The sequence below is a fragment of the Macaca mulatta genome, chromosome 16, assembly GCF_049350105.2.
Source record: "Macaca mulatta isolate MMU2019108-1 chromosome 16, T2T-MMU8v2.0, whole genome shotgun sequence".
Taxonomy (NCBI): Eukaryota; Metazoa; Chordata; class Mammalia; order Primates; family Cercopithecidae; genus Macaca; species Macaca mulatta.
Window position 1 is genome coordinate 91,078,865 of NC_133421.1, and position 16,611 is coordinate 91,095,475.

Consider the following 16,611-nt stretch of genomic DNA (forward strand, 5'->3'; position numbering starts at 1 on the left):
AGGGACCCCATCTGGATGCGAGCTCCTCACAGCCCGTTTCTCTGGAGCCTTCCTGTCCGGCCCCCCGGAGTTTCTGTGAAGGCAGATCATGGCTGGGGAGCTCCAGGGCACATTTGTGCACGTGAAGAGCCAGCCCAGAAAGGGCCTGCAGCTGCCCCAGGACCTCCAAGCCTCCCAGTCTCCACAGAGAAGGCCTGGGGGCACGAGGAACCCTGAGCTCTGGCGAGGGTCCTCTGCCACCCCTCTGTACCCTGCCTCCCCGCTAAGGCTGCCATGGGCCCACTGGGCAGAGAGAGCAGAGCTGCCCCTGGACCTTGGGGCTCTGTACTCTCCGCCCACCCCCAGCAGGGTGCTGGTGCATCACAGAGCTCCAGCCCGAGACTGCGTCCAACATGGAGAAGGAAGTTCCAGAGCCTTGGTCAGCGGGACCCAGGGCCCAGCCTTCCTGCACCACCTTGTTCTGCAGACCTACACACAGGGACACCGTCACGAGCCCCAGACTCCAGGGCAGACCCAGCAGGGCTGGGAGCGCAGAGCCTGGACAGCGGCCACCTGGTTCTCTCGGCGCCTCTCCGTGAAGGCAGCAGCAGGACCAGATCAGTCCCGCCCGAGAATGGCCGCTGGGGCCCGTCTGTTGAAAGGTAGCCCCTGGCTGGGCACAGTGACTCACACCTGTAATCCCAGCACTTTGGGAGGCCGAGGCGGGTGGATCACTTGACATCAGGAGTTGGAGACCAGCCTGGCCAACAATGGTGAAACCCCATCTCTACTAAAAATACAAAAATTAGCCAGGTGTGGTGGCACGTGCTTGTAATCCCAGCTACTTGGGAGGCTGAGGCAGGAGAATCGCTTGAACCAGGAGGCAGAGGTTGCAGTGAGCCGAGATTGCGCCACTGCACTCCAGCCTGGGTGACAGAGCAAGACTCCATCTCAAAAAAAAAAAAGTTGACCCCTGAGCTGTCCCACTGGGTAATCCCACCAGCCCCGAGGCAGCCACCGTGATGCCGCTGTCCAAATGAGCACCAGAGGTCCCTTGTCCAAGGCCCCCCAGCTGTGGACAGAGCCCAGGCAGCCTGACCCAAACACTGCACCTGCTGGCTTTGGGGTTGCCACGTGGGAAAGCACCACACGAGGTGGGTGGGGACTCCCCAGGGGTGCAATCTGGGATAAACCGCCTCAGCTGCACCAGGCCTGGCCAGCTGGTCTTTGCATGGTCCACACTCTTGGCTGCACTCGGTTCTGAGGCCTCAAATACACATCGATGCCTCAGTGGTAGCTTTCGACGCCTTCCTTCTTACCACCACCCCCTCCTCCTTGTGGGCCCTGGACACAAGGCCAGTCCGGGAAGCCTGGGCTTGGGGAAAGGGGCGTTGTGGGGGTGTCGAGGTGTCCTAGCGTCCAGATGTCCATGCTCCAAGTGTCCAGGTTCCCAGGTGTCCAGGCGTCCAGGTCCCGCTTGGACAGTCACCTCCTCCCAGGACATAGACTCTGCATTCATAGAGCTGGGGCCCCATTAACCTCCAGCTTCTGATTGACGTCTAATTTCCAGACGAGGTCACCCTGAACTTAGGTTGGGCCCTAAATCCAATGATACTTAGACTTTGGAGAAAGAGAAAGTCAGAGGGTGACTGAGACCCAGAGTGGAGACGGTGTGCGGCGGTGGGGGCGGAGGCTGGAGCCCTGTGGGGCGGTGTGCGGAGGTGGGGGCGGAGGCTGGAGCCCTGTGGGGCGGTGTGCGGCGGTGGGGGCGGAGGCTGGAGCCCTGTGGGGCGGTGTGCGGCGGTGGGGGCGGAGGCTGGAGCCCTGTGGGGCGGTGTGCGGCGGTGGGGGCGGAGGCTGGAGCCCTGTGGGGCTGCAAGCCCAGGAGCACCTGGGGCCGCCAGAAGCTGGAAGAGACCAGGAAGGATCCCCCCGACCCCGCCTCCCCGGGCGCCTCCAGAGGGAATGCGGCCCTCAGGCACCTTGATTCTGGACTTGTGGCCTCCAGACCCGTGAGAGAATGGAATTTTGTTGTTTAACATAAACAACTTTGTGGAAATTTGTTACAGCAGTTTAGGAAAGTAAAACAACGCTGCTTTTACACCTCAAAGGCATAGAAGATTATACTGTTTAGGGACCCTCCAGGCACCGTTCCCCTCCCATTTGGTTTTAGCAAAGTCCCACCCACGGCGCGGGCGTGGTCCACGTAATCTCCTTCTCAATGGCTACCAGACTCCATGGCCTTGGCTCACCTCTCCCTTACCCAGCCGCCCCGTCCCAGGCACTGAGCCTGCGTCCAGCTCCAGGTGCCGCCGGCACGTTCCCACAAATGTCCTGCCTCTACATCGTGGCACCCTGGTGGGACTTGGTGGTGGGAGAGATCCCTGGAAGTAGAATTGCTGGGTGAAGAGCATTTTATTGGTTGAAGGTGGCTGGAGGAGTCTCTCCAGCAGTCACAGGCACCTCCCTTCCCGCCCCCAGCTGGACTACTTCACAGGAAGGACTGAAGGACGGGGGACCTGCAGCCCAGGGCAGGCCTGGCTGTAGCACCTGGCACGCGGGGCTTCCTGCGGGGCTGGCACCCGCCACAGCCCCTGCCCACGGGCCAGAGCGCTCTGGCTGCAGGAATCTGTGGCCATGAAGGCGGGAGGGAAGGCTTGGCTCGCTCCCCGGGCGTGTTGATGGACACGCAATTAACCTGCCTGTGGTTATGTTGGCACTGAACTGGAACAGGAAGTTAGCATATAAACCAGAGCCTTTCAAGTTATGACAAATTCATCAAATGAATGAACCCGTGAGCGCAGAGGGCGGTGTGCGTCCAGCCCCTGGGCGCTCTGGTGGAGATAAGCGTCCACTCCCAGGCCCTTTCCAGCCTTTCCTCTGAGCTCTAGGCCCGCGTCTTCCGGGCCCCAAACAGAACCTTGCCCAGGGCAGAGACGGGGGCTGGTCCGGAGCAGACACAGGCAGGTGGTCCCATCCCACCAGTGACTCCACACGTCTCTCTGGGCCTCAATTTCCCCAGCTCTCCGGGGCGAGGCCGCTTCCATGATTGGCCCAGCAATGTCTGATTTTCCTTCTGAATTCCAGGCGCCAGCTTTGACACAGTCCTGCTAAAACGCGACAGCATCCCAGCTGACGCTGCTGCGAGAGCAGGTTCCAGAGCCGGTTCCCTCCAGGGGCGGGGTGCTTAGCAACACCCAGGGGGCAGCCCTCTCCGGCCTCCGTGCCAGCCTGTGCTCAGCGACGGTGCTTATCAGGCTGGGGGTGTCCTTTAAGTCAGGGGTCCTCAACCCCCGGGCCACGGACCTGTTGGTGTCCTGTTAGGAACTGGACCACGCAGCAGCAAGTGAGCTGCGGGCGAGCCAGCGTCCCGGTCTGAGCTCCGCCTCCCGCCAGGTCAGCGGTGGCGTTGGATTCTCATAGGCGCGGAACCCGAGAACCCTACTGTGAACTGCGCATGTGAGGGATCTGGGTTGCACCCTTCTTATGAGACTCTAACGCCTGATGGTCTGAGGTGCAACAGTTTCATCCCAAAACCACCACCACCCTCACTGTCCGTGGAAAAACTGCCTTTCACAAAACCCATCCTGGGTGCCAAAAAGGTTGGGAACCGCTGCTTTAAGTTGTAAGCCCAGCACAGGGTTCTAAATGGCCCGATGCTGCCGCAGAGCTGGAAGGGCGGCCTCCGGGCAGGGGTGCTTGTGCGCACCAACTCAGATGGGGGCCTCCGGTCAGCCCCTTTACTGGACATGAAGGAACTGAGCCTGGGAGGTCTTGACTCTCACTCAGGGTCACTCAGCTCACACTGCCGGCAGCGCTGGGACTGGGGGAAGCCCCCTCACAGGCCCCCTGGGCAGTCCAGGAAGAGCCACTCTGGCCTTCCCAGCCTGTTGGACTACAAGTGGTGTGAGCCACTGCACCCAGCCCCAGGCCACACTGTTTTTTTTTTTTTTTTTTTTTTTTTTTGGGGTTTGTTTTTTTGAGACAGAGTCTCGCTATGTCGCCCAGGGTGGAGTGCAGTGGCCAGATCTCAGCTCACTGCAAGCTCCGCCTCCCGGGTTTTTACGCCATTCTCCTGCCTCAGCCTCCCGAGTAGCCAGGACTACAGGTGCCCACCACCTCGCCCGGCTAGTTTTTTGTATTTTTTAGTAGAGACGGGGTTTCACCGTGTTAGCCAGGATGGTCTCGAACTCCTGACCTTGTGATCCGCCCGTCTCGGCCTCCCAAAGTGCTGGGATTACAGGCTTGAGCCACCGTGCCCGGCCCCAGGCCACACTTTGAAAAGGACAAATGGACTGGGATGCTGCCCTCGAGCTCATAACGTGCACCTGGCTGTGCCTCCGTTCCCCAACCCCCCACTCCCCCCCAGCTCCCCCGGCTCCCGGGTCCCCACCCCCTGCCCCCACCCCGGGCAAGCCTCAGGGGTGGTGGCTGTGACTGCAGGAGCAGAGCCAGAACAACTGGCAGAGACCAAACCTGGTCACCCCTCACAGGCTGTGCGGCCATGGGCAAGTCACTCTATCTCTCTGGGTCCCAGTCTCCACATTTTCAGAGTAGGGGCAGTTTCTCTGTGCCCTGAAAGTGGCTGGGAGTCTAGGCCAGGTGACAGCTCAGGGCAAGTTCTCAAGGGCCCCAGAAGCATCTAGGGTGCAGGGGAGGCTCCAGGATCCCCAGTTTCCCACTTTTTTTTTTTTTTTTTTGAGACGGAGTCTCGCTCTGTCGCCCAGGCTGGAGTGCAGTGGCCGGATCTCAGCTCACTGCAAGCTCCGCCTCCGGGGTTTACGCCATTCTCCTGCCTCAGCCTCCTGAGTAGCTGAGACTACAGGCGCCCGCCACCTCGCCCGGCTAGTTTTTTGTATTTTTTAGTAGAGACGGGGTTTCACCGTGTTAGCCAAGATGGTCTCCATCTCCTGACCTCGTGATCCGCCCGTCTCGGCCTCCCAAAGTGCTGGGATTACAGGCTTGAGCCACCGCGCCCGGCGTTTCCCACTTTTAATTTTTTTTTTTTTTTTTTTTTTTTTTTTTTTTTGAGACGGAGTCTCGCTCTGTCGCCCGGGCTGGAGTGCAGTGGCCGGATCTCAGCTCACTGCAAGCTCCGCCTCCGGGGTTTACGCCATTCTCCTGCCTCAGCCTCCTGAGTAGCTGAGACTACAGGCGCCCGCCACCTCGCCCGGCTAGTTTTTTGTATTTTTTAGTAGAGACGGGGTTTCACCGTGTTAGCCAAGATGGTCTCCATCTCCTGACCTCGTGATCCGCCCGTCTCGGCCTCCCAAAGTGCTGGGATTACAGGCTTGAGCCACCGCGCCCGGCGTTTCCCACTTTTAAATGAGGTGACTCGAGACCCTCTGAGATGAAGGGACCCTGGACATTGATCATTTTGGCCTCCCATCTCTAGGAGCATGTCCAGAGTCTGCCATTCCTTCCAGAAAGGAAAAAGGAGAACTCACGCCAAGGTCTCCCTTGTTTAGCCAGGGAGGTGGGAGTGGGGTCGGGGGGCAGCCAGGAAACACGAGCACATTCGTCATGGAGGGCAGGAGTCCACGGTCAGCACCAGCGGCAGACTGTCCTCTCCCTGTGCCTCAGTTCCCTTCTGTGTAAAACAGGAGAACTCTGCACCACCCGCCCCCCATGCCGAAGTGTGGGGCAAAGCTGTGAAGGTGCTGGTGCCCGGCCACCCTCAGTCAAGGCGGCAAGAACCCCTCGGTGAGTGGGCATGGCCCCACAGGGATGGAGGGGATGAGGCAGAACCCAAAGCTCCCCAAGTTCCCAGTCCATGCTCCCTTGCACTCAGGCCCACCCGCCGCCCTTTCCAGAGAGAAAAAGAAATTTCTATCTAAAGCCTGTCAGAACAGCCCCAGACTCCACACTGGTGACGTCTGCATCCCCCTGGGAACTGGTGTGGCCTCAGTCCTTCCTCCCAGCCAGTTCACGCAGCCCTTGCTCCCTGCCCGCCCCCAGGTCCTGGTCCTTCTGCCACAGGCTGGCAGGCGCCCAACGGCCCAATGGCAGCTCATTGAGACTGGGGTCCTGGATCTGCTGGGGGGAAAGTCACAGCCACACCCTCCACCGGGCTGGGGACAGCTGCCCATGGGCCAGGCCAGTGCTGGGATTATGTCTGGGGCCACCCAACAAAGGACCACAAATGGGGCAGCTGCAAACAACAGAAGTTTATTCTCTCCCTGTCCTGGTGGCCGGAACCAAAATCAAGCTGTCGGCAGGACTGTCCTCGGTCCGCAGGCTGCAGGGCAGGTTCTTTCCGCCTCTTCTGGCGTTTGGTGGCCCCAGGCGTCCCGTGGCCTTGGCCGTGTCACTCCTCTCTCTGCCTCGTCTTCATGTGGCCTCTCTCACCTCCCTCTCAAATCTCCTTCGACCTCTATCTTCTAAGGGCCTTTGTCTCTGGACAAAGACCCTTTTCCCAAATAAGCCTGTTGTGTTCACAGGCTCCAGGTGGACCAATCATTTGGGGGCCACCACTGTGCCCACTGCAGTGGAGCTTCTACACTACTTCAGAGTCGGGGACAGGGCCACTCATGGCCACGAGGCCACAAATGGGTGTGGGGCCTGAGAGCAGCAGGCAGGTCACCCAACACCAGACAGGAGCAAGCCCAGGCAGGGGCGGCTGAGAAAGCCGGGAGGGTGATCGGGTAAGGCGCCTGCCCTCAGAGGAAGAGACGGGACAGGGCACACGGCGGGGCCTCACCCGCAGCCTCTGGTTCTCCCCGTGCCTTGGGGCCACCCCCACTCCATCCTGTTCCTTCACTCCCCTGTTGGAGAGGGTTTTCCCACAATGGCCTGGACATGGAGGGCTCGGGAGGTGGGTGACCTGCCCAGTGTGCCCAGCTGGAACTGGCCGACTTGCACCCAGGTCCGTGTGAGTCCCGGGCCCCGCCGCCTCCTGAGACCAAGGAGCATTTCTCTCTCTGGTGATGGGCACGGGAGTTCCCACCCTGCGCTTCTGGCAGGATGGCGACCATCCGGCGGGCCCCGAGAGGAGGCAGCTGCTGTACCCTCTGCACTGGCTCTCAGGGATGGCTGGGCTGTTAGGCCCGAGCTAGACCTGGGGCCACCGTGTGGAGAGGAGGTGGCCCCAGGAGCCCACTGTCTTGGATGTGGGCCACCCCCATGCCTGTGCCTGTCCCCATCACACACCAGGCAGGCCCCACCAGCGCCCACACCCTTACCAGGGCTCTCCACGGCCCCTCCTCTGGTCCCCACCCATATGTCAGCTCCTCACAGTTCCAAGGGGCCACTCAGCATCCCCGGGGCCCAAGCCCTTGGAGGATGTGCTCTGGGAGGGTAGGACAGACACCTCTTCCCCAGGCCTGCCTCTGATGTGTCACCCAAACCTTTAAACTTTGCACCTCAGGTTTATTTATGTATTTATGTATTTATTTATATTTTTTTGAGACAGACTCGCTCTGTTGCCCAGACTGCAGGGCAGTGGCGTGATCTCGCCTCACTGCAACCTCTGCCTCCCAGGTTCAAGCGATTCTCCTGCCTCAGCCTCCAGAGTAGCTGGGATTACAGGGGCGCGCCACGACACTAATTTTCGTATTTTTAGTAGACATGGGGTTTCACCATGTTGGTCAGGCTGGTCTCGAACTCCTGAGCTCAAGTGATCCACCTGCCTCAGCCTCCCAAAGTGCTAGGATTACAGGCATCAGCCAACGCGCCTGGCGGGACCTCAGGTCTAAATCATCTAAATCACCCAACAGGGGGAGGCAGCAAGACCTGGGCAGCCAGGGCCAGGCAGGAGGGCCATCCGCTTGTCCCCTCCACCCCCAGCTCTCCCAGGCACTACAGCCTGGGGCAGCCCCTCCCCCAGGGCCCCACCCTTAGCCTCCCGTGCGGGTGAGGAGGAGCAGGCAGCCTCACTGGAGCCCAGATGACCAAGCCGAGGCGCTCCCCTGCCCCACCCCACCTGCATTTGAGGGGTGGGCTCTGTTTGTGGCCATGGGGGAGGACAGACCCCCACACTCCACAAAGCCCTCCCCTTGACTGCTCGGGCATCTGGGCCAATTCTGGTGGTCCTGAACCAGAGGCCACCAGTGGCCCCTGTGGGGGCTCAGAACCAAAATCCCACATTCTTGGAGGCTCTTGGGGTCCTCAGGGTTGGGTAGTGCAGCAGCGTGCAGGCTGGGAGGGAAGCCTGGGATCACATCCTGCCTCCCCTTCTTCCTGTTGGGTGGCCTTGACAGGGAGTGAGGGCTTCCTGGTGACTGAGCCTCGGTTTCCTCGTGTGTCCCGGGCTCGGAGAAGTCCTTTCTGGAGGCAGGAGGGTCCCTTCCTCTTGGTCAGGGCAGGGAGGAAATGCGCCCCAAGGAAGGATGGCAGCGCCCACTGCGCCCGTTTCTTCTTCCCCCCACTCCGGGATCCTTCTCTAATTCTGTGTTGGGGACTCTTTCCCACCCCTCAGAGTCTGAGGCTTCTAGGCCTGCGCTGTTCATACCCTGACCCCACCCCAGCCCCCATGTTCACAAGCCCGTGTCCGCCGGAGCCGCTTGTCACATACAACCCTCTCCTAGAAGTCCCTGGGCTCCACTCGTCCCCACAGGGTTTCCAGCCTGCTTGCAGCCCCAGGGTCCTAGGATGGGTGCAGGGAGGCGAAGTGGCCCCCAGCCCACGGACCCACACCATGCAGAAAATTCGGCACAACCCAGCTTCCCCCGAGTGAGGTGACTGTCCCAGGGCAAGCTTGGTGAGGGCATTGTTGCCCCCGTCCCTTGGCCTTGGCAGGGTGAGGTTATGGCATGGGCAAGACTCAGGGGTACAGAAATCAGAAGGGGGATCCAAAAGGGGGTCCAGCCCTGCCGGGCAGCCTCACCACCTGGTGGCTCATCACCCCCATGCTGGGCGATCCGCTCCCCCTCCAGGGCGGGGCTCCAAACCGCTCTGGGGGAGGCTGGCCTCAGCCCGGTGTCGGGGGGCCTGGGCCCATGTGCCTGGATGCTGCCAGGCACCCTGCCCCTCTGGCTCCCTGGGGCCCTGGGCCTCTCGCGGGCAGGCATGCCGTCTGTGCGGTCTGGCCAGGGCTCCCCTCACTGTGCACACTGGCGTTTTGGGGTGTGGGAAGGAGTTCGAGCCTGGTTTCCGTCTCCCCATCAAGCCCTGACTGGAGTGCTGGCCAGTGGCTCCCCGGGCACCTAGGGGAGGCTGTGGGCAAACTGAGACAGTCCAGAGCCTACAATCATTCCAGGAGCCTGTGGGGCAGGGATGGGGCTGGGGGGGCCTGGCACCCTGTGGGTTCCCCAGCTGTGTGGCTGGGGACAGAGCCCACTTTGCAGCCTCTGATCTCTGGCAGAGGGAGGCTGGACATTTGTTTGGAATAGTGTTCATTGGTTTGCTTTGTTTTCTTTTTTTTGAGACAGAGTCCCTCTCTGTTGCCCAGGCTGGACTGCAGTGGCGAGATCTCGGCTCACTGCAACCTCCGCCTCCTGGGTTTGAGCAATTCTCGTGCCTCAGCCTCCCAAGTAGCTGGGACCGCAGGTGCCTACCACCACGCCTGGCTAATTTTTGTATTCTTAGTAGAGACAGGGTTTCACCAAGTTGGCCAGGCTGGTCTTGGACTCCTGGCCTCAGGTGATCCACCTGCTTCAGCCTCCCAAAGTGTTGGGATTACAAGTATGAACCACCATGCCTGGCCTGTTTTGTTTTCTGATTACAATATGAATACATTTCAAAAGGGCAATTTGAAAAACATAGAAAATTCTAAAGAAGAGAATATAACCCACCCATCAACCCATCACACTATATACCCAGGTGCACTACCTCCAGCTTCCAGGTCTCCCAACCTCGGCCGAGGGTCTCCATATACTTCTCCCTTCTGTAATAGGGTCGTCCTGCAGGGGCTGGGGCCTGCGTGGATGGATGCCCAGGGTGGGGGCTACCTCCTCTGGACCACCAAGACCTCCCCAGCAATGCGGTGCATGCTGGAACCAGACCAGGACCGGTGCCTACTCACCATAAGCTTCTGTTGCCATCTGGGCCTGGGTTGGGAGCAGGAATCTCTGGGAAAGGCCAAGCATATTTCAGAGTCATCAGGTTCAGGACCACCCTCTCCCTCCCCCAGTGTCTGCAGCCATTTTCATAGGAAAACAACTGGGTTTAAAAAAGCTGTTCCAGACCTCGGGACCTGAAACTGATTTCTACCCTTCCGTGTGGCCCTAAGGCTCCCCGGCACGAGGCACATAGCTCAGGAAAGACAGTGCCTCTGACACCCATTTAAGAGTTAACTGAGGCCAAAAAGCAGCTCTGCACGCCCCTCCTGTTCAGAGGCCCACTGATCCGCTGGTCCCATGGTCACCACGGGGTATGGGTGCAGACAAAGCCGTGTTCATGGAAGCCCTGGGCCTGATGACAGTGGTACAAGGACCCCATTCTCTACTGTCCCCAGCTGCATCCCCTCCCCCAGCGGACCTGACATCAGAGACAGCGGGTCAGACATCCTGGGAGCTCCCACTCCCACCCCAGGGCGCAGGCTCAGCTGCTGGGGCTCAGGGAAATTCACAAGGGGGCCTGTGTCGGGGAGACAGGGGGTGGATGAGCTGCCTGAGTGGTGCAGACAGCTGCGGCTTGGCCCAGCAAGTCTTCAGTGGGAAGCTGCCTGCATTTTTACAACTGATTTTTGAACCTGAAAGTGGAGGTTCACATACAGCCTGTCAACGTAATCTTGTTGGTTTCAGTCCAACGTGACCTTTTGGAATCTGCTTTCCAGACTCTTGCCATATATTAGCAGTTCCTCCCGGCTGCAGGCTGCGATCTGCCTTGCTGGGGCCTCATCCCAGTGACAGAGAAACAGGCCAGCCGCGAGCTTTCGGAAGGGCTTCCCAGGGAGAGCTGGACCCTGACACATCTTTCCGTGGGTGCTGTGGCCAAGATGCCCAATGGCTGGTCACGAGGCCCATTTTGTTCTGCTCCTGGTCTACAAGGTAGAAGTCGGGACGCATCATGTCTGCCCCAGCCATGAGTCTTAGGGTGGTCCGAGGCCCAAAAGCCAGCCAACCCTAGGACTAGTTTTCCAGAAGAATCCACGGCCTAGGCACCCAGGCCCCAGGTGTGAACAAGGGCATGTTATTTGTTCTCACAGTCTCCTTCTGCTCATCTGTAAAACAGGCATGGCCACCATGCTCTCTGTGTCCCAAGCTGTCTAGAGGGTTGAACAGGCAGGGTAGGATCTGGTACCCCCGCTGCCCACGATAACCACGCAGGCCAGAGGGGTGAGGAATGGAGTTGGCTCAGGCAGAGCAGGATTGGAGTTGGCTGAGGCCTGGCCCTCCCGTTCCCTCTCTGGGCTATGAACCAGGGTTCTGTCCGTCCCCTGGGGCTGTCTCCCTCAGGCCAGGGCTCCTTTATTCTCCCTGTTTGGCACCAGGGGCGTGGGGATGGCAGCATCATTTCCCCAAGCAGCCCCCACAGGGCTCCCTGGATTCCTCTCTGAGAAACACATGCGCTGGCTCCGGTCATGGCTGTGTGTAACCCAGCACGACAGGACAAGTGCCACAAGACCAACGCCTGCAGGGCCGCAGCAAGTGCCCCGAGGGGCGGGGGAGGGGGTAGGGGTTATGCCGGCGCCCGGCAGTGTCGCTGTCCCCGCACCACCCCCCAGTGTGACCTTCCCTGACACGCAGACAAAGGCCAGCAGAGCAGGCAGCGCCTTTAAGGACGCGGCGCGGCGGGTTCGGTGCCAGGAGGCACCGGGGGGCGGAGGGAGCGGGCGCTCGAGGCCAGAGGAGCGACCCCCGGCAGCCACCCAGGCGCGCCCCGCTCGTCTCTAGCTCTCTTCTACCACTTGCGCCGGCCGAGGGCGGGGCGCAGCGGCGAGGGTGGGGGCTGGGCAACCGGGGTCCTCCCTCCCCAGCTGTGCTGGAGGCAGCAGGGCGCTCTCCGGAGCTGGGGCGCGGAGGGAGGGCCGAGGGCGCGTCTGAGCCTCATCCGGCCTGGGCCCTCCGAGCGGGAGCGACCCGGGTGCGGGGCCCCACTCTGCCTGGCCGCCCCAGGCACGTGGAACGGGAGCTGAGGTTGCGAAGGGGTGCGGTCCGGGCGGGGGTTGCGCGCCCGAAGCACGCGGCCTGGGCTCTGGAATCCGGGAGGTCTCCGGCACGGGCTCCCGAGCGCACAAACTCGGGGACGCCCTTGCTCTGGTCCCTGGTTCCCCCCCGAAAAGCGAGGGGGACCGGGCTGGAGGGAAAGGGATTCGGCTTCGCTCCGCTCTCGTCAATTTTCTGTTTAATGTCACCGGGCCCCACTGTGGGAGTAGGAAGCACGTCACCCGGGCCATAAATTTGCGGTGATGGCGCCTCCGGCCGCCTCCCCAGACAGAGGGACAGGCCCGACTCCGGAGCAGGTGGGGCCGCCGGGACTCGACCCCCGTGGTGGGCGCTGTGCGGCTTCTCCCGACGCGGGTCCTGGGCGCGCTCGGCCGCCCCTCCCGCCGCAACCGCCCGCGCCCGGCCCCGCCGCGGGATTTCCAAAGGGCTTTTGTTCCGGGCTTGGATGTAGACGCTTTGATTTTTTACCACCCGCCTCAGGAGACTTTTTGCTTGGAAAAGTCCTGCTATTAAAACAAAAACAAAAAACAATCAATTCCAGAGGGAAGAAAATGCCTCCAGTGTGTCTTCCCCCGGGCCGAGGTTGGGCTGCGGGCGGTGGTCGGGGCTGCTTATTGCCCGGACCCCGGGTAGGGCAGGCGCAGAGATCTGGCCCTAATGGACTTCGCTCGGAAAGGCCCCGGCGGAAGTGGCCAGGAGAGCGGGCTGCTGCGCGGGTCTGGGCCCTGGCCCGGTGCAGGCTCCTCTGGCCTTCCTGTCTTGGCTGTTGGGAAGGGGATTTTGGGGGAGTCTCCCTTTCGGGGCACTTTCCCCGAAACTCCTCTCCCGCCTGGGGAATTATCCCTGCAGCGAGTACTGATGCTTCATGAATTGAAGTAGAATACGTATTTGTGCAGGCCAGAAAAAAAATGAATCTATTGAATGATTTTTAATTTAATGGATCAACTGTCCCGTTAACAAAAGAGGCGGTGGCCGTATTTGGAGCAGGCGGAGGCAGCAGTCAGGTGGTCCAGGGGCTGGAGGTGAGGGCTCTGCCCCAGGCACATGCTGCTCTGTGACAACTCCAAATAACTTACTGGAGGGCTATAAATGCTGTAGGTAACCAGGCCAAGGACTCCAGTGCCCCCAGAAGTCGCGGGGGAGAGACAGTCTGTCCCCTCTGGTCCAGCCCAGGGAGGGCCTGCAGCCTCCCAACGGGAGCCATGGCCAAGGGAGAGAAGTCTCCAGGGCTGGAGGGCAGGTGGGCCGTGGGGCTTATATCAGGGGCGGCGCATGGGGGTTTGTGGGCCAGGACCCACTAGAGGGCTAGGTCTGGGAGGTGTGTGAGGAGCCCAGGTCGATCTGGTGTGTGCCCTGCGGGATGCCCTGAGGCCTCCTGCTTGTGTTAGCAGCAACCGCCTTTGGGAGCCCTCAGCTGGGGCCACGATGCTGGCAGGGTGAGGCCTGGCAGGGTCTGGGGCTTTTGGGGGGTAGGGGCTAAGGGAACCCCTGGTGGAAGCTGGCCTCAGAGTTCCTGCCTGCCTTGAGGATGGGTGAGAAGGGGCCGGGCCCTGCCCTCCTGCTGCCTGGGTCTGTAACTGAAGCTCAGAGGACAGGGTGGGGTTGGGTATGAGACCTAAATGCTCCATGGTCCTCTAGGTCTCCGCTGGCCTGGCCCCGCCACCCAGCCTGCACCCCTCCACTAGGGCCCTCCCACCGATGTGAGAATAGTCCTGGGGAAGTCTGGGCCGGCAAGGCCCTCTGAGCCCCACTGTCCAGACACCTTGACAGCGATATGTGTAAACACAGCCAAACAGTGGAGAGCCAAACAGTGAAGACAGGCAGCCCTGACGCCCCTTCACCTCTGCAGCCAGGCCTGGTCTGGCAGGGAGTGGAGGCAGGTGTCCTTGCAGGGAGGGTCTGAAGCCAGGCTCTGCTCTGGAGGATGCTCCCAGAAGGACCACATAAGCAGTGCCCTCATTTGGATTGGTCCTGCCTGAGCACTGTCCCCAAGCAGGGCAGTTTCAGCCACTAGGCCCTCCCAACCCCCATCTGTCTGATCTGGACTTTCTCTCCCGGGTCTGGCTTCCTGTCCTCGTTGTCCTCGTGGGCAGGAAGACTGAGGGCTGTTTGGGGTCAGCCTCCTGCGGGGAAAACCAATTACTCTTTATTCCAGCGGATCCCCAAAGCACATCCCTTGGCCCAGAGATTCCCAGAGAACCCTGCCCCTCCAGGTCCCCTCCAGGTCCACCCCCAGACTGGCTGCCTGTGGGGAAGGAGCCGGCCTTTAGGGAAGGCAGCCTGGCACAGTAGAGATTCCCAGGGCTCCTGGGCCTTTCTCCAGTCCTCCAGCCGCAGAGGAGGTGACAGTGACCAGGAGGCTGGAGGGGCAGCGGGACAATGGTGAGTGGAAGGGGGCTGGGAGGATCCCTCCTCAGCAGGGGGGTCCCTGGCAACTCCCACCTTCCTTGATCCCCTCTAATAATTGCAACAATCACACCGTCACTAATAAAAAGGCAGAGGAAACCAGGCAAAGGGGTGCTTCTGCCCTTTATGAAAATCACTTTAATTTAACCCAGATGGGTCTCCTTGATAACCTCATACAACAAGCACCCTGAATTATACTTTCCGTGCGAACACACTGGTTATATTTAGCCACAAATTACGACTCTGTGTTTAACAAGCAACTTTGAGAGCGGGGAGGGGGCCGGGCAGCCTCCTGACCTGGTTGGACAAAACCGGCAACTGCAGCAATGGAGCCCCTCACTGGACGGGGAGTCCAGAAAGTCGTGCCATGGGCTTCTGAGTCCCTTTCCTCTGCTGCTCTGGTTTCTTTAAAAAACTTACAACCTCCTCCCGAGGTCTGTCGAGGAGACCATGGCCTGCAGGTACAACCTGAGCCTCTCCCAGGATCCCTGGGACTTCTGCCTTCCCACATCTCCAACCTGGCTCCCTGCTTAGGCTGGAGCCAGGGACCCGCTGGGAGTGCCCAAGAAGGGACAGACAGCCTTGTGTGCCGGGCTGGGAGCTGTGTGTGCCTGGAAGACAATCTCCCACCCAGACCTGGCCGCTGACAAGCCTTGCTCCTCTGTGGCCTGCCTCAGCCCAGGCGCTGGGGACGAGGGTGCGGCGCTCCCTCCATGCAGCCCCCTCCCCTGCCACCTCATCCTCTGGGTCCTGAGAAATGAAGGGGCTGTGATTGGAAGCTTTGTTTTCAGTGAGGGCAGCCCCCTTCGCTTCGGAACCTTCGCCGTCCTCTCCCCTCCACAACAGTTCTGCTCCTATGAAGGGTAAGCTCCCGAAGGCAGAAGCTGTGGCAGAGACAAGGCTGCCCCCCACTCCAAGGCACAGACCCTGGGGCTTCCCAATCCTCCCCAGAGCCAGAGGTCACACTGCTGAGCAGGGGAGGTGAGGGGGGAACACACGGACCTTTCCCCCACACCCTCTTCCCTCCAGGCACCAGGAAAGACCCTGATGAAAAGAACTCCCCCCAGTCTATAGCAGAGGGGCTTCTACAGGCAGATGGGTGGGGTGGGGGGTCAGGACCTCTTCCGGGAGGGAGTGGGATTGCTCCTAACCCCCCGCCCCAGCTGTCCTCCCGAACACGGATTCTGGGGTGGGGGTGAGCTGCTGCTGTCCTCCGGTTGAGGGAAGTCTCCGCTGTGAACCATTTTAGGCCCCCCCACCTCGACCCCTGCCTACCCCTCCTGATGCCAGCCCCAGTCTCAGGCCTGGCCCCTGGACTTGTCCCCCTGTGCCTCTGGTGGGAAGAATTAAGAGTCAATTTTTGTCATCAAGAAATTGTTTCTAATTTGCCCTTTGACTAATGGCCCAGGGAACAATGGAGAGACACCTAACACGGGATTACTGGGGGCGCCGAGCTGCTGCTCTCTGGCCGAAGCAGGCATTTATTTGGAGCAATGGCTAATTCACAATTTCATGTAACTTGCCTGACACTCCCACCCCCTTGTATTAAAAAATAATTATTTATATGATTATTTCAGACAGAGCAGGATCTCAGTGGTTTGGGAGCCGGGAGACCTACATCTGCTGCCATTCTTGGGGAGCGTGGGGGTGGGAGAGGAGTGCTGGAGGGGGCTCCAGGGCTGGGCCCAGTTCTGGGGGAACAGGGGCCCCTAGGCTGGAAGGGAGAAGGTGGTTCTCGGGAGTGCCTCTGCGTGTGTGATGTGCCTCTGCATGCATGTTTTGTGCATGTGGGAGTGTGACATGCTGCGTGAGGCTCACCTGTCTGCCCATCTGTGCTGTGGGTTTGGGTGTGTACACTTCCAAGTGATTCACATGTTGGCACATGAGTGTGTACAGGCAGATGTATGTGCACACACTCAAGACTGTGCACAAGTGTGTGTATGCATTCAAGTGTGATGTGTGAGCCGGCCTGCCAGGTGTAGAAGCGCAGCTAGTTATGTGGGGTGGGGGGTTTATCTTCTACCCAGGCCAGAGGGCAAACCTGGAGTGATGTCTGCCAGGCCCATGGCAGTGACCCCAGATCCTGCTGGAGAGGGATCAAGGTGGGGTTCAAGGCCACTCCTGGCACTGTTCCAGGCCCCACTGGCTGTCCACAGGCCCAGCCTCACTTGCAGTCCAC